The 21,928-nt window shown below is 43.4% G+C and overlaps 1 protein-coding gene across 1 annotated transcript in view; it reads right to left on the minus strand.

The window, feature by feature from the left end:
- The window catches only part of PCOLCE2 (procollagen C-endopeptidase enhancer 2), a 346,699-nt gene that overhangs the window by 117,356 nt on the left and 207,415 nt on the right, over positions 1–21,928 (minus strand). The gene's annotated exons all lie outside the window — the stretch shown is intronic.

Here is a 21,928-nt window from a genome sequence, read left to right on the forward strand (position 1 = left end):
GTGATAGATCTTTGCCAGGCCTTCTTTTCAATCCCATTGGATGAAGAGAGCAGGTATCTTTTCGCTTTTAAAATGGAAGATCGCGTTTTAACATGGTGTCGAATCCCACAAGGATTCACAGACAGCCCATCCATCTTCAACCAGTTGTTGAAGAAGAATCTCGAAAATCTAGTACTGCCGCAGAATTCGGTTCTGGTCCAGTACATAGATGACCTACTTGTTGCGTCAGAAACTGAGGAAGCTTGTAAAACAGATTCCATTGCCTTATTGAACCACTTAGCTGAAAATGGACATAAGGTATCTCCGAGCAAGTTACAGTACTGTCTGACCGAAGTGCAGTATTTGGGACACCGGTTAGAAAAGGGAAAACGTAAGGTGTCTCCAGATAGGATTGAGGCGATAATGAAAATGAATGCGCCTACGACTCAGAGAGAAGTTAGGATGTTTCTAGGAATGGTTGGTTATTGTCGACAGTGGATAGTTAACTTTTCACTGAAAGCAAAACCCTTACAGAAACTGACGCACAAGGAGGTGAGTGATCCGGTACCATGGGACGATGAATGCCTAGTGGCATTCCTGCAGCTGAGAGACGATTTGTGTCGTGCTCCGGCTCTGGGGATGCCCGATTACGAGAAGTCTTTTTCACTTTATTGCTGTGAGAGAGAGGGATGTGCTTTGTGAGTCTTGGCACAGACCCAGGGAAATGCCCGTAGACCAGTTGCCTACTTTTTGGCTACATTAGATCCAGTAGCCGCAGCGTTGCCCGGATGTCTCAAATCCGTTGCTGCAACGGGTGTCAGCATTGAGAGGTGTGAGAGTATTGTTATGGGACACCAGTTAGTGGTGTATGTACCACATTCTGTAGAATTGTTAATGACCAGGACCAAGACGCAGCATCTGACCAATAGCAGGCTCACACGCTACGAGCAAGTTATCCTTGCTGCGGAGAACGTGACCCTTAAGAGGTGCTCTGTTTTGAATCCTGCTACATTGATGCCACTACCTACTGTAATAGAAGGCGAAGAATGTGAAGACCACGATTGCCTTGATGTGACTGAACTATGCACGAAGCCCAGCCCAGATATCGTAGATGAGCCGTTGACTGACCCTGATGAAATTTACTTTGTCGATGGCTCATGTTTAAGAGACGATACTGGTCGGTTGAGAGCAGCTTATGCTGTTTGTATCATTACTGGAGTTGTGGAAGCCGCTTGCCTGGAAGGAGTACATTCCGCACAGGTAGCAGAAATCATTGCATTAACTCGTGCCTGTATAGCAGGAAACGGAAAGAGAGTCACCATATACACTGACAGCCAATATGGTTTCGGTGTGGTTCACGATTTCGGGCAATTGTGGTCTCAGAGAGGTTACATGACCTCTTCTGGTTCGCCCATTCGAAATGGAGAATTTGTGCGGCTGTTGTTGGAAGCATTGCAAGGTCCAGCCGCCATTGCGATTGTAAAGTGTGTAGCTCATACTAAGAATACAGATTTCGTGTCACAAGGTAACCGATATGCTGATGAAGTCGCCCGCTATTGTGAGGAGCAGGACTATTCCTTCACAAAGGTAGAAATAGATGGGGCGGAAGAGAAGACAGAATTGAGTATGATGTTGGAAACTGTAGACACTTGGGAGGATTTGAGGGTGATGCAGGAGAACGCACCCGAAACAGAGAAAAAGGCATGGGAAATAGCAGGTTGCGTGAGAAGCGAGATGGATTTTTGGATTTCAGCAGATGGGAGGGCTGTGTTACCTGAGGAACTAGCGAATCCCATGGCAAGGCAAATACATGGTCCAGTACACCTAGGAAGAGACGCTATGCTGAGAGTGTTTAGGCAGACTTGGTATTGCCCTAAATTTAGGATAGCGGCAGAATCAGTGTGTAAGCGATGTGTTACTTGCCAACAATTAAACATAGGGAAAAGAACACCAGTTACACTGAGTCACATTGGGAGGTCTGGAGGGCCTTTCAATAGAATGCAATTAGACTTTATTGAAATGCCAAAAATCAACCGCCTTAGGTATGTTTTGGTGGTTGTATGCATATTTTCCAGATGGGTTGAAGCATATCCTACACGCAGGTGCGATACACTCACAGTAGCCAAACTATTGCTCAGGGAGTTGATACCACGCTTCGGGGTGCCTGCCTCTCTGGAATCGGACAGAGGAAAACATTTTAACAGCGAAATTGTGAAGATGTTGTGCTCTGCATTAAAGATCGATCAAAAACTGCATTGTAGTTATCGACCAGAAGCCTCAGGGATTGTGGAACAAGTAAATGGCACTCTGAAGAGTCGACTAGCTAAAGTCTGTTCATCCACATCTTTGAGTTGGCCAGATGCTCTTCCTTTAGTGCTCATGAGCATGCGTAGCACACCTGACAGGAGGACAGGTCTCTCTCCACACGAGATTCTGATGGGGAGGGCCATGAGACTTCCTACGGTTCCAACTGCTGCCCTATTGAATATTACAGATGATCTGATCTTGGATTATTGTAAGGGACTGTCTGACGCCATCCATTCTGTGTCCCTTCAGGTGCAGGCGGCTGAAGTTCCATCCTCACGGAACCTGTGTCATGATCTGTGCCCAGGGGACTGGGTGCTGATCAAGAAGCACGTCCGGAAGAACTGCCTAGATGTACGTTGGCGTGGGCCCTTTCAGGTAATCCTGATCACGAATACCGCGGTGAAGTGCGGAGGGCTGCACAATTGGATCCATGCATCCCATACTCGAAGAGTTCCAGCCCCTCTAGAAGAAACAGCTCCTCTCCCAGACGAAAGTCCAGTTGCGGAAGAAGAATCCCAAAGGGGGATCAGTCAAGCTGTGGGGGTGTCGGAAGAAGTTGGGAACGCATCTGATCCAGAAGAGGAAGGAAGGCCGAACGGCAGTGAGACCGAAGACGCAACTGAAGGAGAGAGCTGCAGTGAATACGACTCAGACACAGATCAGTACCAGAGCGATCAAGAACCGAGTGTGAGGACGAGAAATAGGAGAACAAGGCGTGAAGCAGCCACCTGGCCAGAAAGAAGGAGGAGGCTAAGCTTGAGGTCTGCTCGGGAAGAAACGCTTGCTCCTATATCCGAAGACTCGGATCCGGAAGAAGATACCCAGGATCAAGCCCAGGAGGGTCCCAGAAGATCAAGGAGGGTGCGAGTGCCTAGCAGAAGATACTCTACTCCTGATTGGACCTACCTCGTTGCAGATGTCCGTGGGTCACAGAACCGGGAGGGTCAGGGAAGTGAACCTGATCAGAATTGTACCTATTATAACAGTGCAATTAAGGTTCCTGCTACCAGGAGTGGAGGCCGAAAGGTTGCTGACACTCAACATCGTCTATCCTCCTCTCCTGAGTGGAATTAGAAAATTGATTTTAGAGACAGTTGATTTTCCGGTTTGTTGTTCACAATATCCAATATTGGAGGGAACTCTTCTTCGTTTGGAAATGCTTGAGCGAGTAGTGGAAGTTCTTGGAGCGCTCATTGTCTTGGACTAATACCTTGTTGTGAATGTCTTCGAAGGGGCGCAGAACTGGGAAGGTGAAGAAAGTGATCTTGGTCAGGACGGACCCCTTTGTAACGGTGGATGTAGAGTTGATAGTACCAGGAGTGGAGATTGAAAAAACATTAACTCTTCATTTTGTTCGTCCACTTGCCCAGAGCGAAATAAGGAGAATAATCCTAGAGACAGTCGAATTTCCATGTTGTTGTAAGAATTGCCCAGAATTTGAGGGAATACTTCTTCGTATGGACATCTATGAAGACGTAGTGTCACTTCTTGGAACACTCATAGTTTCAGATTGATAAAAGACTTTGAAAAGAACTTTGTAAATATTGCTGCAAGATAACCTAGCGCCGAGTGGAAGAAGAAAAATGGTAGGGGCTTCCTTTTAGAGGATGGAGAAGGGCTAGGGTTGTCTATTTCTACAGGACTCTAGAACTGTTTTGCGGAGTAAATTGTCAGCTTCCAGGTGTTCAAAAGAGAGACATTGTTCAAAAGAGAGACTTTGTTCGGAGAGAAGGAGACGTTGGAGATAGAAGAACGCCAAAACTACCCTGTTTGAGATCATGGAGGCCGGCAACTCGAACCGCAGGGCAAAATGTATAGTTGGCACACTTTTAGGGGTGGTGATTTCTCTTATAGCCTTAGTGGTTACTGTCTCATACATAGTGGGACATGAGAGAGATGCAACTGCAGTCAAGGAAGTCAAGGGAGTGTCAACACAGAGAACAACTACTGTTAATTATAAGGGAAACATCAATGATAAAGACAAAGCTTTGTTAGATGCGGAAATTAAAAGGTTACATACAGATGAATCACAGGGGAACTTTAGGTCAAATGCTTATGCCAAACTACTTTATGAGTACATTGATGTCATGGAAGCGAAGAATTGCTACGTTTGTATGCAATTACCAGCTTCTGTGGATGAGGGCATCAGATACCATCATCTTCCATTGACATATGGAATCACATGTAGTTTGCTGTTGAGCATATTTTATGGGCGAGATGGGTTTGAGTATTACTTCTCGAATTTTGACTCGGTGTTACCCGAGGTCCCAAATTACAAGCATCTGAATACATGGGACTATTACAAGAGCGAAGACAGGTTACAGACATTTTTCATTCCATGGAAAACTTTAGATACATCACATGCCCGAAGAAACAATTTGACTTGTCATGTGTCAGAGATTGAGAAAAAGTTTATAGGGCAGGTGGATACTCGATACAGAAGGCAAAAGATTCAAAAAGCTTCAGGACAATGGGAAACAGATTGGACCAAGGAAGAAAGGGAACACCAAAGGAAGGGTAGTAAGGGTCCAATTGCCTTAGATAAAGAGAAAAGGGGGAAGCTATGTATTCATAGAAGTTACTCCTATTATGAGAATTTGTTTGTAGGAGAAGTCAGTTGTGAACATGCTTTCCAATTGGAGTATTACTCCAAGGATTTCTTGAAAGAAATGCAAGCAATACCAAATGTATATTTTGTATGTGGAAGAAATGCTTATGTGAAATTACCAGATAATTGGTACGGATCATGCTATTTAGCTATTGTTTTTCCCAAAATATACCATGCCGAGAATTTAGAGACAACAAAGAGATGAAAACAAGCTAGAGGGAAAAGAGATCTAGGCGCTGAAGAAGTGGTTGGGGATGTATTTGGTGTGATATTCCCCTTTCTCGGATTGATATTGAATGACATCAAGCTTAGGAGATTGGCTACAGTCGTAGATAGGCTATCTGCCAGTACTGCTAGATCATTAATGCTGGTGGAGGGTGAGATGCAATCGATAAGGGCAATGGTTCTTCAGAACCGACTTGCTCTAGACGTTCTGTTAGCCAAAGAGGGAGGAGTTTGCAAGGCTTTGAAGGTCCAGGAATGCTGCACTTACATTCCAGACAATTCAAAACCTTTAGAAAAATACATACGAAACATCACTGCGATTCACCATGAAATTGAGGATCTGACAAAAGTAAATGTGTGGGAAAAAGTAGGTCATGGAATGGGTAAAGTTGGAGGTTGGTTTGCCAACCTAGGAAAGGGTATCGTTTGGTACATACTGAAACCCATCATCATAATTGTGATTTGTGTAATCACTTTGTGGGGATTGGTGCGTTTGTATCAATGGTATAAAGCAAACAGGTTGCAGAGATCTATGAGAGAACAGGAGAGAAGGTTGACAGCGATGCAAGATACACAATATAAGAGTCTGAAGGCATTGGAGACAATGAAAAGAAGTGGTACTGCCATGACTTCACTTTGAAGGGTCCTACATTTTAGAGATGGTGTTTGGATGGTGATGACTCCTGAAAGTCATCAAAGGGGGGACTGAGAGAGCACAAATCCGAAAAATGTATAAGTGCACCATATTTACAAGCACGAAGTTAGTTAACATATACCTTGCACCAGAGTGTCTTATACCCAGTAGTGAAATGTATAGAGTGTTCAAGTAGGGTAACAATAACCATAGCAATGTGAAGACTAATGTAGAAATGTTGGAATGAATATGAAAACCTCACGTTCTCATGTTAAGTGATCATGTATGAGTTAGGTGAAACCTTGCAAACCAGTTAAATTGTGTAGGCCTCATGGCAATTCACAAGTAAATATAGAAGTGCTGCTAAAATAATGTGAGGTGGGATTAACATGGTTCTTCCAAAATGTATTATCGAATTTAGTATTGGAATATATGTTTTGTAGATGTGTTGCATTATAGAAACGTGTGTTAGTTAAGAATACTGTTTAAATCAAGTTAAATGTTTTCAGAATGCAGGGACCCGCTTCATGTAAATCAAGTAGGTCTGAACAGATAATGTCGTTTCTTTGATCTGCAATGTGCTCGTTAGAGAAGAAGTCGAGAGGTGCCAAGTACAGTGCTTTACATATGTTTTATGACCTATAGATATGGTGGAGCCTGGAATTTGAGGCCCACTGTAGGACGGCCTGTATGCAGGTGCGAGGGGTCCTAATCAGTTGAAATGAATGGGGCTTTGTTCAGTGGCGCTTGGCGCAGGCCTGTAGGAGTTTCCAGGAATTTCAGGGGGTACCAGCGCGCTGGAGAAGAAGCCTGGGAACCAAGGTCAACTTTAACGAGGGTCTTGAAGAGTACCATCATGGAGTTTGCCGCTCAAAACTGCACCACGTGAGGGGCGTCCCGAGGGGCGTTTCTGTCGGAAATGTAATTTTGTATTAGGGAAAGCGACCCGGGAGGAGAGCAGAGCAGATGATATTGGAAGCCTAAGAGAGCGGTTGGGTAGGCAGATAGGCTGATCACAAGAGACCGATTTACAGAAGAGACAAAGAGAAGTGCGTGATGTTCTTAGGAAGTCACCACGGCTGACACCTTTTTGGGTAAAGATCTTGTTAAGTAGGGATGTCACTTAGTCTAGTGTAGGGACAGACTAACCTGAATTTTCTTTTCTGTAATGACTCTTAAGTTGCAACTTGTATCCATTTTGGCAACTCTGATGATTTTCGAACTTGTACTTAATATTCTGTTTTGTAGACTCAGATTATTCAAAGAATTTATGTTTATAGTGATACCAGTATACCTTTTAAATCTCATCTTGAGAAGTTTGTATCTTCAGTTATCTTTGACTTTATATTAAATCTTTGAACTTTATCACTGGTCAGTGGTCATTTAGAGTGGTGTAAGTTCTTAACTGATTGACCTAGTAGTAGATTGCCTTTTACTCAATGACAGGTACCAACGATCCAGTCGACTTGATTTGGGATCTGGTAAGGTAACTAGAAACCAGAAATCCCGCGTTAACAATAGCATTACTTATAATAGGCTATCTTGTTTTAGGTTTAAACCTATAATAACTGATCAACCCCACCGAAACAAAAATAGTCATCACCAGTGTAAACATATAAACACTGAAAAAACAACTTTACAAGTCACAACCATAAACTAAGTTATAATGAGCAAGTGGAAATATACTGCAGGAAATATATGAGGTGCACACATAGGAGTCGCGTGCAGGTGAACTAGAATTGCAAACCCTGTGCATTCTAATATAGCTTCGCCTACCTTGTGCAAAATGTTATACATTTGGCAGGATAACATTGCCTTAACTACCCAGTCCCTGAGTGACCTGTTACCAGAAGATGGACGTAATATAAAGATTTATACGCCATTATGGTGGAGCTGATTTTACTTGACGTCAGTGCAGCATTCAACACTGTCTCACATGTCACCCTCTTCGAAAAAATGCTGCAGCTGGGTATCCAGGGGACAACTCTGGTGTGGCTGGCCTCCTTTTAGGCAGATCGCACATTTCAGGTCTTCCCTGCTCAAGTAGCATCCAGCTCCGTTGCTCTGACCTCGGCAGTCCCGCAGGGATCAGCTCTCAGCCCTTTGCTATTCAACATATATGTCTACCCTTTAGCGGACCTGCTGGAAAGTTGTGGTCTCACCTTGTTCTCCTATCCAGACAACACCCAAATCGTCTTCTCTCTGCCGTCTGATTAGGATCGCCTCTCTGGGGATCTGAGCTCCTGCCTTGGTCTTTCCACTTGGATGAACACCAACTTTCTAAAATTAAATAGTGATAAGACCTAGGTAATGGTGCTGGGCAAGAACCCCCTGCTCTGGGGACCTCAGCACTGGCCTGCCACTCTAGATGTGCTTCCTGAACCAGTCCACAAGGTAAAGAACCTAGGTTTCTAGCTTGACTTTAATCTGTCAATGAAACCACAGGGAACCAAAGTAGCCTGAACATGCTTCACCCTCATGAACTGGGCAAAAAAAGATTATGTGGATGCTCCCTCCCTCAGCCCAAAGGACAGCCATTTAGGCCTTGATCCTTTCTAGGCTAGACTATGGCAACATTCTGTACATGGGACAGTCGCTGTAAGATGCCTTCAAATGGTCAAGAACTCTGCCGCCAGGCTTTTGTTCCAACTTCCGAAACATGCCTCGGTGTCCAGTCTCTTTTGTGGCCTACAGTGGATAAGCGAATCAAATTTAAGGTACGGTGCTTCAATCATAAAGTCAACGTGCATGATGGTACCTGCTAATGCTTGTGGCGCCAGCCCTCCAGCGCGCTATGCTCGAGCAATCAATCTCTCTACACTGACCGCAGAGTCAAACGTGTGCAGATTGGGGTTGTTCCTTTTCTTATGTGGACCCTAAACTATTGAACATCCTCCCCGGATCATTGAGAAGATGTACATCACTAACCATTTTTTGTAAGAATTTGAAGACTTGGTTCTTTTAATCGGTGCTGGTCCACTTGCCCTGCCTGTCGCTTAAGCACTGGGAAACCCTATTGGGTTGCTACGCGCTATACACGCTTTAATAATAATACAGGAAGCATGATATGGTGACAGATCCTCACCTGTAGCCAATGTTAATCATACTACATTTAAAAAAAATATTTTTCATAACAGTAACTTACTTTTTATATATATCTATATACAGCGTCGTGCCTTTTTTGCCATTTCTAAACACTAACTAAAAAAGGTTCCCTATCATCAAATTGAACAGTACTCAATTGATCTATCTAGAATCATTAGAGGCGGAGTCAAACCTTTAAAATCACTGCAAATCAGCTGACTTTAAAGGTTCGACTCAGCCTCTAATGTGAGTAACCATGCTTTAGACATGGCAGAAAAATGTATGGGCAAGCAATACTTCAGATAAGCAGGGTAAAATGTGGAAGAAACCTGTAGCAGAGATGTTCAAGGCATAGTTAAGAGGACCCCCTGATGATCATGAATGAAGATTTGCAAAGAAGCCCTTGAAACCGCAGTTATCAAAGGTGCTTCGAGCCAGGAGGGACTCCATTGGGGGATTTAACATGAATATGTGTGTTAAGATGTCGTAATTTGGTTGGCTTCTGTCGCCAGCCATGATAGAAGTTGGCCCCATCACTTTGTGGTTAGCACCGTAAAACGTTACAGAAATTTGTTTAAAGTTGGTCACCAATGTGTTGTTTTGTGTAGTTAAAATGGTGCTCAGTGTGAATGTACACTGTATTTGAAGGATTTGATTTTACATCAAATGTAAGAGTGATTGTAGCACAATTAAATGATTCACGTTGGCTGCTGGGATCCAGCAGAATCAATTTGAATGATATGGTCAGATATAGGTAGCTCTGTTCCAGAGACAGAATGAGAACCAAAAAGAGCTTTAGAAATGTTTTAATTATTTCTTTGTTGGGCATTAGCCAAGGCCTTTTGATTTTACTAAATGTATATGCATGACATACTTATGGTGCAAAAAGAACAATTGATGCATGGAATGCTGAGAATGTCACACATTCACCTCCAGTACAGATATACAACGGCCTAAATCCATTGTTTTTCTGATCACCACAACATTCCAGTTTGGACCCAGCCATATGCAAATTAGTCTTGCCCCTGCTCCCCATGGAAAAAGTCCAGCCCAAACTGCCAGGCCAGGTCTGCCACCGACCATAAACAAGCATCCTTCGACCGATTCCAGGGTACCACTCCTCATCAGCCAGGACAGCTAGACTCAAGGGCCATGGCGAGCACAGAACCCACGTTTGGGCATACCTGTCCCATTTAATGTGACAAATGCAAAAAGAACAATAGATGAAGAGAATGCTGAACAAAGTCACACATTCATCCCCAGTACCTATAGTGGCATTCAGCCAGCCCTCTTTCTATATTGGTCTATTACTGTGTCATTCACATTTGTCCTCTTCCCACTACAGCATAAACAGTGTCAACCCACTTCAGCCATTGGCTAAGTTCACTGTGAGGGATGGTATTCTGCCCTCTTACAAAAAGCACATCCTCACAAAAAGTAGTTCCTTTAATTGACAAGAACTACTGTGACAATGTCTGGGTTTGGAGACCAGGAATATTTTTGCTTTTAGCCAATCTTTTATTAGATTGATAAGGGCCCATCAGTTTACCAAACAATAAAGTATTGCAAAAATTATGACAACACAAGCAACGACAAAGACAAAAGGCTAGAGGACAACACCAGACCTGTTGACTTTGCTAATGCTTGTTAGTTTTAGATGTAAAAAAGGAACACCAGACGTTAACCAGTGTGTGTCCCAAGGGCACACTCAGAGTGAGGACAGTCAATGTAGTTGGATCTAAATTAACATTTAATTTACAGATTTGATTTAAAAAACAGCTCACTGATTTAGAGGGACCAATGCCCATATCCACTAGGAACACTTTTCATCTGCACCTTCAATAACAAGCATTTGCATTGCATAAGGTCTCGCATTAGGAAAGTTTGAGCTATTGGTATTGTAAATGACACATTTTTTATATATGTGTTGGTTTTGAAAATAGCAAAAATAATAGCTTTGTCATTTACAATGCCAATAGTTATAACTTGTGACACCTATAGCATTTGTAATGCAATATGTGTTGTATTCACGTGACTTAGATGTATTGATATTACAAATAACAATAGCTTTGAATTTTTTAAATAATTAATACTTAAATAAAAGTTATTGTAATTTATAATGGCAATAGCTTAAACTTTTGTAAATAACTTTTGTGAAGAATATGTTCAGTGTATTTTATTGTGACGAAAATTCAAGAACAGAAGTGAAATACTAACCTCTTTTTGTGACATTTTTAATAAAGCTTGAAACATTGAGAGATCATATTTGACCCAGTTGTTGTTGAATGGTTGCACAGATTGATGCTGTGGTGGCGCTGAGTGATGTTGTGGTGGCGACTAGTGATGCTGTGGCATTCAATGATCCTGTGGTAGCGCATAGTGATGTTGTTGTGCCCCTTAGTGATGCTGTGGTGGTGCTGAGTGATGCTGTGGTGATGCGATAGATAGAGTGAGTGGGATAGATAGATAGAGTGAGGGCGATAGATAGATAGAGGGAGGGCGATAGATAGGAGTGAGGGCGATAGATAGCTAGACAGATAGATAGAGTGATGGCGATCAGTATCTAAATAAATAGATAGAATGAGGGCGATAGATAGGTAGATAGAGTGAGGGCGATAGGTAGATAGAGTGAGGGCGGTAGATAGAGAGAGGGCGATAGATAGATAGAGTGAGGGCGATAGATAGATAGAGTGAGGGCGATAGATAGAGTGAGGGTGTTAGATAGATCGATAGATATATAGAGGGCGATAGATAGAGTGAGGGCGATAGATAGAGTGAGGGCGATAGATAGAGTGAGGGCGATAGATAGAGTGAGGGCAATAGATAGAGTGAGGGCGATAGATAGAGTGAGGCCGATAGATAGAGTGAGGCCGATAGATAGAGTGAGGCCGATAGATAGAGTGAGGCCGATAGATAGAGTGAGGCCGATAGATAGATAGAGTGAGGGTGTTAGATAGATCGATAGATAGATAGAGGGCGATAGATAGAGTGAGGCCGATAGATAGAGTGAGGCCGATAGATAGAGTGAGGCCGATAGATAGAGCGAGGCCGATAGATAGATAGATAGATAGATAGATAGATAGATAGATAGATAGATAGATAGATAGATAGAGGGCGATAGATAGAGTGAGGCCGATAGATAGAGTGAGGCCGATAGATAGAGTGAGGCCGATAGATAGAGTGAGGCCGATAGATAGAGTGAGGCCGATAGATAGAGTGAGGGCGATAGATAGAGTGAGGCCGATAGATAGAGTGAGGGCGATAGATAGAGTGAGGGCGATAGATAGAGTGAGGCCGATAGATAGAGTGAGGCCGATAGATAGAGTGAGGCCGATAGATAGAGTGAGGGCGATAGATAAGAGTGAGGGCGATAGATAAGAGTGAGGGCGATAGATAAGAGGGAGGGCGATAGATAAGAGTGAGGGCGATAGATAAGAGTGAGGGCGATAGATAGAGTGAGGGCGATAGATAGATAGAGTGAGGGCGATAGATAGATAGAGTTAGGGCGATAGATAGAGTTAGGGTGATAGATAGATAGAGTTAGGGCGATAGATAGATAGAGTTAGGGCGATAGATAGATAGAGTTAGGGCGATAGATAGAGTTAGGGCGATAGATAGATAGAGTGAGGGCGATAGATAGATCGAGTGAGGGCGATAGATAGATAGAGTGAGGGCGATAGATAGATAGAGTGAGGGCGATAGATAGATCGATAGATAGATAGAGGGCGATAGATAGAGTGAGGGCGATAGATAGAGTGAGGGCGATAGATAGATAGAGTGAGGGCGATAGATAGATAGAGTGAGGGCGATAGATAGATAGAGTGAGGGCGATAGATAGATAGAGTGAGGGCGATAGAAAGATAGAGTGAGGGCGATAGATAGATAGAGTGAGGGCGATAGATAGATAGAGTGAGGGCGATAGATAGAGGGCGATAGATAGATAGAGTGAGGGCGATAGATAGATAGAGTGAGGGCGATAGATAGAGTGAGGGCGATAGATAGAGTGAGGGCGATAGATAGAGTGAGGGCGATAGATAGAGTGAGGGCGATAGATAGATAGAGTGAGGGCGATAGATAGATAGAGTGAGGGCGATAGATAGATAGGAGTGAGGGCGATAGATAGATAGAGTGAGGGCGATAGATAGATAGAGTGAGGGCGATAGATAGGGTGAGGGCGATAGATAGAGTGAGGGCGATAGATAGAGTGAGGGCGATAGATAGAGTGAGGGCGATAGATAGAGTGAGGGCGATAGATAGAGTGAAGGCGATAGATAGAGTGAAGGCGATAGATAGAGTGAAGGCGATTAGATAGATAGAGTGAGGGCGATAGATAGAGTGAGGGCGATAGATAGATAGAGTGAGGGCGATAGATAGATAGAGTGAGGGCGATAGATAGATAGGAGTGAGGGCGATAGATAGATAGAGTGAGGGCGATAGATAGATAGAGTGAGGGCGATAGATAGGGTGAGGGCGATAGATAGAGTGAGGGCGATAGATAGAGTGAGGGCGATAGATAGAGTGAGGGCGATAGATAGAGTGAAGGCGATAGATAGAGTGAAGGCGATAGATAGAGTGAAGGCGATTAGATAGATAGAGTGAGGCCGATAGATAGAGTGAGGGCGATAGATAGATAGATAGTTAGGTGTGGTTGTGTGTGCGTGGTTGTGTGTGTGTGGTGTGTGTTATGCTTTGTTTTGCTATGTTTTGTTATGCTATGCTATGTTTTGTTGTGTTTGGTATGCTATGCTATGTTTTGCTAGGCTATGATATGTTTTGTTTTGCTATGTTTTGTATTGTTTTGTTATGCTATGTTTTGTTGTGTTTTGTTAAGCATGCTATGCTTGGTTAGGCTATGCTATGCTTGGTTAGGCTATGCTATGCTTGGTTTGGCTATGCTATGCTTGGTTAGGCTATGCTCTATGCTTGGTTAGGCTATGCTCTATGCGTGGTTAGGCTATGCTCTATGCGTGGTTAGGCTATGCTCTATGCTTGGTTAGGCTATGCTCTATGCTTGGTTAGGCTATGCTCTATGCTTGGTTAGGCTATGCTCTATGCTTGGTTAGGTTATACTCTATGCTTGGTTAGGTTATGTGCTATGCTTGGTTAGGTTAGGTTATGCGCTATGCTTGGTTAGGTTAGGTTAGGTTATGCGCTATGCTTGGTTAGGTTAGGTTATGCGCTATGCTTGGTTAGGTTAGGTTGTGCGCTATGCTTGGTTAGGTTAGGTTGTGCGCTATGCTTGGTTAGGTTAGGTTGTGCGCTATGCTTGGTTAGGTTAGGTTGTGCGCTATGCTTGGTTAGGTTAGGTTATGCGCTATGTTATGCGCTATGTTATGCGCTATGTTATGCGCTATGCGCTATGTTATGCGCTATGTTATGTGCTATGTTATGCGCTATGTTATGCACTATGTTATGCGCTATGCGCTATGTGGCGCTATGTTATGCGCTATGTCATGCGCTATGCGCTATGTTGCGCTATGTTATGCGCTATGTTATGCGCTATGCTATGCGCTATGCTATGCGCTATGTTATGCGCTATGCTATGCGCTATGTTATGCGCTATGTTATGCGCTATGCGCTATGTTATGCGCTATGTTATGCGCTATGTTATGCGCTATGCTATGCTCTATGCTATGCGCTATGCGCTATGTTATGCGCTATGCGTTATGTTATGCGCTATGTTATGCGCTATGCGTTATGTTATGCGTTATGTTATGTGCTATGTTATGCGCTATGTTATGCGCTATGTTATGCGCTATGTTATGCGCTATGCTCTATGCACTATGTCATGCGCTATGTTATGCGCTATGTTATGCGCTATGCTATGCGCTATGCGCTATGTTATGCGCTATGCTATGCGCTATGCTATGCGCTATGTTATGTGCTTTGCGCTATGTTATGCGCTATGCGCTATGTTATGCGCTATGTTATGTGCTATGTTATGCGCTATGCGCTATGTTATGCGCTATGTTATGCGCTATGTTATGCGCTATGCTATGCGCTATGCTATGCGCTATGTTATGCTCTATGTTATGCGCTATGCGCTATGTTATGCGCTAAGTTATGCGCTATGCTATGCGCTATGTTATGCGCTATGCTATGCGCTATGCTATGTGCTATGTTATGCGCTATGCTATGCGCTATGTTATGCGCTATGCGCTATGTTATGCGCTATACGCTGCGCTATGCTATGCGCTATGCTATGCGCTATGCTATGCGCTATGTTATGCGCTATGTTATGCGCTATGTTATGCGCTATGCGCTATGTTATGCGCTATGCTATGCGCTATGTTATGCGCTATGCTATGTGCTATGCGCTATGCTTTGCGCTATGCGCTATGTTATGCGCTATGCTATGTGCTTTGTGCTATGCTTTGTGCTATGCGCTATGTTATGCGCTATGTTATGCGCTATGTTATGCGCTATGTGTTGCGCTATGTTATGCGCTATGCTATGCGCTATGCGCTATGTTATGCGCTATGTTATGTGCTATGTTATGCGCTATGTTATGCGCTATGTTATGCGCTATGCGCTATGTTATGCGCTATGCTATGCGCTATGTTATGCGCTATGCTATGCGCTATGCTATGCGCTATGCGCTATGTTATGCGCTATGCTATGTGCTATGTTATGCGATATGCGCTATGTTATGCGCTATGTTATGCACTATGTTATGCGCTATGCGCTATGTTATGCGCTATGTTATGCGCTATGCGCTATGTGTTGCGCTGAGTTATGCGCTATGTTATGCGCTATGTTATGCGCTATGTTATGCGCTATGTTATGCGCTATGTTATGCGCTATGTTATGTGCTATGTTGCGCTATGTTATGCTGTGTTTTGCTATCCTATGCTTTGCTGTGTTTTGCTATCCTATGCTTTGCTGTGTTTTGCTATCCTACGCTTTGCTGTGTTTTGCTATCCTATGCTTTGCTGTGTTTTGCTATCCTATGCTTTGTTGTGTTTTTCTATCCTATGCTTTGCTGTGTTTTGCTATCCTATGCTTTGCTGTGTTTTGCTATCCTATGCTTTGCTGTGTTTTGCTATCCTATGCTTTGCTGTGTTATGCTTTGCTGTGTTTTGTTATGCTATGTTTTGTTGTTTTATTTATTTATTTTATTTATTTTTGCTATTTTTAAAGCGCACAAATACCCCTAAGGGTGTCTCGGCGCTAGTGATCAGAGGACTCCATACTCTTTGAGGGTAGTTAGGCAGAGGAGAAAAGCCATGTCTTAAGGCTCTTTCGGAATTTGATGAGGGTTGGGGCAGTTTTGATATGCAGTGGGAGGATATTCCATAACTTGGCAGTGGCTGTAGTGAAGCACCTGTCTCCCCAAGTGGCTTTTTTTGTTCGAGGGACAGACAGCATGCAAGTAGTAGAGGATCGAAGAGTTCTGCGATGCTCCAGAGGATGAAGAGCTATTTTTAAGAACTTAGGCCCTGGATAATTAAGGGTCTTGTAGGCTATACAAAGAGCCTTGAACTTTATTCGTTTCCTGATTGGGAGCCAGTGGAGTTCTTTGAAGCGGTGAGATACTGATGTGAATTTGGGAATTGAAAGTAACATCCTTGCTGCCGCGTTTTGAACGGTCTGGAATTTGTTAAGGACTCCTTCCTGCGCATTAAGAAGCAGAGAGTTGCAGTAGTCCGTTTTAGAGAACACAAGAGTACTAATGAGAGTTTTGCCAGCTGACTGAGGTAGATATGGGAGAAGTTTCTTGATTTTTTTGAGTATGAAGAATGCAGATGAGGTCACGGCATTGGCATGGTGGTGGAAGGTCAGTTTGTTATCGAAGATAACTCCCAGATTGCGGACCTTAGTCACCGGTTCGGGGGGGGGATCCCAGCTCCGGTGGCCACCAATGTGGGGACCATGCTGGTTTCAAGCTCCCGAATGTCATCACCTCCGTTTTATCAGAGTTAAGCTTGAGGCAGTTAGATGACATCCAGGAGCTTATTGCCTTCATACCCTCCTGGAGGTTGGCTGCTACGCTAGCTCCGTTATCATGCACCGATAGCACTAATTGCGTGTCGTCGGCGTATGTTGTTAGTGCTATGCCATGGGATTTTATCACCCTCGCCAAGTCCGATACAAGTCCTAGTTTTACTAGGATATGCTATGTTTTGCTATGCTATGCTTTGTTTTGCTATCCTATGCTTTGTTTTGCTATGTTTTGTTATGTTCTGCTGTTTTGTTCTGCTGTTTTGTTGTGTTATGTTATGCTATTCTATGTTTTGCTATGCTATGCTATTCTATGTTTTGCTATGCTATGTTTTGTTTTAAGTTATGTTATGCTATGTTTTGCTATGCTATCCTATGCTTTGTTTTGCTATGTTTTGTTATGTTCTGCTGTTTTGTTCTGCTGTTTTGTTGTGTTATGTTATGCTATGGTTTGTTTTGTTTTACTATGCTATGTTTTGTTTTGCTATTCTTTGATATGTTATGTTTTGTTTTGCTATTCTATGTTATGCTATGGTTTGTTTTGTTATGCTATTCTATGTTTTGCTGTGTTATGCTATGTTTTGTTATGTTCTGCTGTTTTGTTATGCTATGTTTTGTTATGCTATGATTTGTTATGCTATGTTTTGTTATGCTATGTTATGTTTTGTTATGCTATGTTTTGTTATGCTATGTTTTGTTATGCTATGATTTGTTATGCTATGTTTTGTTATGCTATGTTTTGTTATGCTATGTTTTGTTATGCTATGTTTTGTTATGCTATGATTTGTTCTGCTATGTTTTGTTCTGCTATGTTTTGTTCTGCTATGTTTTGTTGTGTTATGCTATGTTTTGTTGTTTTACTATGATATGCTATGTTTTGCTATGCTATGTTTTGTTTTGCTATCCTATGCTTTGTTTTGCTATGTTTTGTTATGTTCTGCTGTTTTGTTCTGCTGTTTTGTTGTGTTATGTTATGCTATGCTATGTTTTGTTTTGTTTCACTATGCTATGTTTTGTTTTGCTATTCTTTGTTATGTTATGCTATGGTTTGTTTTGTTTTACTATGCTATGTTTTGTTTTGCTATTCTTTGTTATGTTATGCTATGGTTTGTTTTGTTATGCTATTCTATGTTTTGCGGTGTTATGCTAGGTTTTGTTATGCTATGTTTTGTTATGCTATGTTTTGTTATGCTATGTTTTGTTATGCTATGATTTGTTATGCTATGTTTTGTTCTGCTATGTTTTGTTCTGCTATGTTTTGTTGTGTTATGCTATGTTTTGTTGTTTTACTATGATATGCTTTGTTTTGCTATGCTTTGTTTTGTTATGCTATGGTGTTTTGTTGTGTTTTGTTATGCTATGCTTTGTTGTGTTTTGCTATGCTATGTTTTGTTGTGTTTTGCTATCCTATGCTTTGTTTTGTTATGCTGTGCTTTTGCTATCCTATGCTTTTGTTTGTTATGCTATGCTATGCTGTGTTTCGTTATGCTATGCTATGTTATGCTATGCTGGTAAGGGTATGTGAGGGTGTGTGTGTGAGTGTGTGTGAGGGTGTGTGAGGGTGTGTGAGGGTGAGGGGGTGTGAGGGTGAGAGGGTGAGGGGGTGTGAGGGTGAGGGGGTGTGAGGGTGAGGGGGTGTGAGGGTGAGGGGGTGTGAGGGTGAGGGGGTGTGAGGGTGAGGGGGTGAGGGTGTGTGAGGGTGAGTGAGGGTGTGTGAGGGTGAGTGAGGGTGTGTGAGGGTGTGTGAGGGTGTGTGAGGGTGAGTGAGGGTATGTGAGGGTATGTGAGGGGTGTGAGGGGGAGAGTGTGTGAGGGTGAGTGTGTGAGGGTGAGAGTGTGTGAGGGTGAGGGGGTGTGAGGGTGAGGGGTGTGAGGGTGAGGGGTGTGAGGGTGAGGGGTGTGAGGGGGTGTGAGGCAGTGTGAGGGTGAGGGGGTGAGTGAGGGTGAGGGGGTGTGAAGGTGAGGGGGTGTGAGGGTGTGAGGGGGTGTGAGAGTGAGAGGGTGAGAGGGTGTGTGAGGGTGTGTGAGGGTGTGTGAGGGTATGTGAGGGTGTGTGAGGGTGAGGGGGTGTGAGGGTGAGGAGGTGTGTGAGGGGTCAGGGGGTGTGAGGGCGAGTGAGGGGGTGAGGGCGTGAGGGTTAGTGAGGGTGAGTGTCTCCAATGCCTTCTTTGAAAATGTTCAGTGCTGCAAATAGAGCATGCCGCCCTAATTATCACAGCATGAGGCCCCAAAGTGATAATTATCACAGCATGCAGAGAGCCGCCCCACGCTGCTGGAGCACTCAACTGCACATTAATTATAGTTGAGTGCTCCAGCAGCCTGGGGCGCCTGTTGACATGCTGTGATAAGTGGGTCTCATGCTGTGATAATTGTTGCGGCGCCTGAGGAAGTGGAGACTCCTGCTGGGATAATTGGTCTTGTGGCTCAGGAAGTAGAGTTTCATGCTGGGATAATTGGTCTGGCAGCGCTTGCGGCGCCTGACGTCCAACTAACGTACACAAGCTGCTCAACCTTGAAGCGCGTTCACAGACCTGGGTCGGCTCGTGCCCAGGTCTGTATCGGGCTCGTTCACAGCTGTTACTCCCTTGACAGGGAGGAAGGTGACTATAGTATCGCTGGCGGGAGCGCTTCGCGCTCCAACGCCAGCTCGACCTAAAAATGGTATCCTCCATACGCTTACCTATAGCCCTGACCTTTGTCAAGCTTCTCTTGTATTATATTGTGGGTTGTATTTAGTGAAGGTTTTTTCCTTGTATACAGAAGCACCTAAAGGCTGAGCGAGAAATAAAGATCTTTAAAAAACAAGAGCTACAGACCAAACTCAGTTGCCCCTTTGAGGGACAGAATCCTGAATGCTGGTACATGTGTAGTGCAAAGCTGAGGAACAATGTTAAATTGAACAATAGACGAGAGACCTAAGGATACAAATAGCAGGAAATATGTATATATCGCTCGTCAATGCTGGTATTGCTCTTTTAAAAGACCTATCTTAAATTTCTTTCTGAATTGCAGTACAGTAGGTGCTGTTCTGATGCTGATGAGGGTGTTGTTCCACATCTTAGGTCCATGATTAAAGATGGCGTGCCTGATATTTTCTTTCGCCCTGAGACTGCTGCTGTCCCAGCTCCTGTTGTGGGGCTGCCCCACGCAGGTGGATAGTTCCTTGAACAGATACATATATGTGATATTTCTGGTGGCCTTGTAGGTAATGCAGCTAGTCTTGAGCTAACACAGACTTGGAATGGGAAAAAAAATAGTGTTGCTTTAAAGCTGGGGCAATTTAGTTAATATTCTTACAGCTGTTGATGAGGTGAACTGCAGGCATGTAGGATTTGTTTCAGGTATGTGATTGTGGTGCCTGAGACAAACATGCATCCATCCAGACTTGTATTCTAGTTCTAAAGTCATTTTCGGGTAGGAAGAGGTTCCCTTTTTTCAGCAGGAAGAGTTGCTAACATGCTGCCTTGGTATCCACCACCTTTTGTACCGCTTTGTTCACCATATGTTGGCAGGGTATGCTCAGACGTGAGTCCCTTGCTCACTTTGCCACTGGATTCAAGCAAGCCTGGCTGAAGACGGCTGAAATGCCAGAAACCGGTCCTAGGAAGCTTGTTTCCGGTCCAGGGAAGACATGGCTTGGCAGTTCGGGCTGGACTGTTCCCATGAGGCACAGGGTCAGACTGATTTGCATATGGCAATGTCTTTACTGGGGTGGCAGAGTGGGCTAAAGAACGGTGATGGATTAAACCCAGATCTGTTGACTGGGTGTGAGTGTTTGATTGGTTCAGATGCTCCGTCCATCACCACCCCCTTTTGTACCGCCTTGGTATCTTGGCAATACTTTTTTGAAGGAGAGGTCTGGGTAAACGGTGAATTCGTGTGGTTTTGCATTGGCTGTCATCTGTGTCTGGGGACGAAGCCGTTTAGGTTCATGTTGGATGGCCAATCTTGATTCTGTGGTGGCTTGGTGCAGTTAGGGACCAGGAGGAAGTAAATCTTTGCTGTATTGATTTTTAGGTATTTGCTTGACATCTAGCTCTGGATTGACTCGAGACAATTTATGAATCATTGAACATCATTAGCTGTTAGGAAATGGAGGTATGGTTGTATATTGCAAACATACTAAAGGATCTTGACATTTTTGCTGCTTAGTGTGGATCAGATGGGTTCCATGTTAAGTGGAATTTAGAGGGTCTGAAAATATATCCCTGGGGTCCTCAGCAGGAGACAGGGAGTTTCCTGGATTTTGAGATTCCCATCTGGATCAGCTGATTGCAGTAAGTGAGTTTGAGAGGTGGACCATTGCAGAACTGTGTCATATAAACTCATGCATGTTTTCAGAGTGTGGATCATTGCTTGGTGGTCAACTATGTTGAAGGCTACACAGAGGTAAAGCAGGATCTTGATGCAGTGGTCAATATTGTCATTGATGAGGCAGGCATTCTCAATTGCTTGAATGCTAGTTGTCTCAGGGCTGCAGCATGGTCTAGCGTTTGACTATTCCAGTTAATCTGATCATGTTGCTGGGCTCTTCTACAGCAAAATAATGGGACCCCCTCTGAGACTTACTTTTGGCCAGGGAAGAGAGAGGACAATATAAACAGAATAAAGAGAAATTCCCCTATGGCCTTATGATTACATATGCGACATAGTTCAAACTATAATGATATATATAAATAGAATCCCAAATGACACACAATATTACATGAGCAACTATTTTTTATTACTTTCTTTTATTCATTTACTTTTTTTGCGCATGAGTTACCTTCATTTTCTACTTTTTTTTGTGTTAAGCATATTCATCGTATACAAAATCAATAAATACTATACATAATCAGAAAAAAATTTTTTTTAAACAATACTAAAGGAAAAACCCTGTTATCCACACATACAACAACAATCACTCACTATTCATGCATACTTGATACTGTTACCCACACAACATACAATACAATCAAACGTTTTCTGTGCATGAGGTAGTCCAGATGGCTTAGAGGACTAAGTACGCCAGGTCTACGCGTTTCGGTGGATTGACACCACCTTCCTCAGGACCAACAGATTTTCTCCCTTAAAATCTCGTGGAGACAGGGTTTCTGTAATAATAAATATGAGTAAATCTATCTTGTGGTCAAATAATGGGATTCACAATC

This window comes from Lissotriton helveticus, chromosome 11, assembly GCF_964261635.1.
Source record: "Lissotriton helveticus chromosome 11, aLisHel1.1, whole genome shotgun sequence".
Taxonomy (NCBI): Eukaryota; Metazoa; Chordata; class Amphibia; order Caudata; family Salamandridae; genus Lissotriton; species Lissotriton helveticus.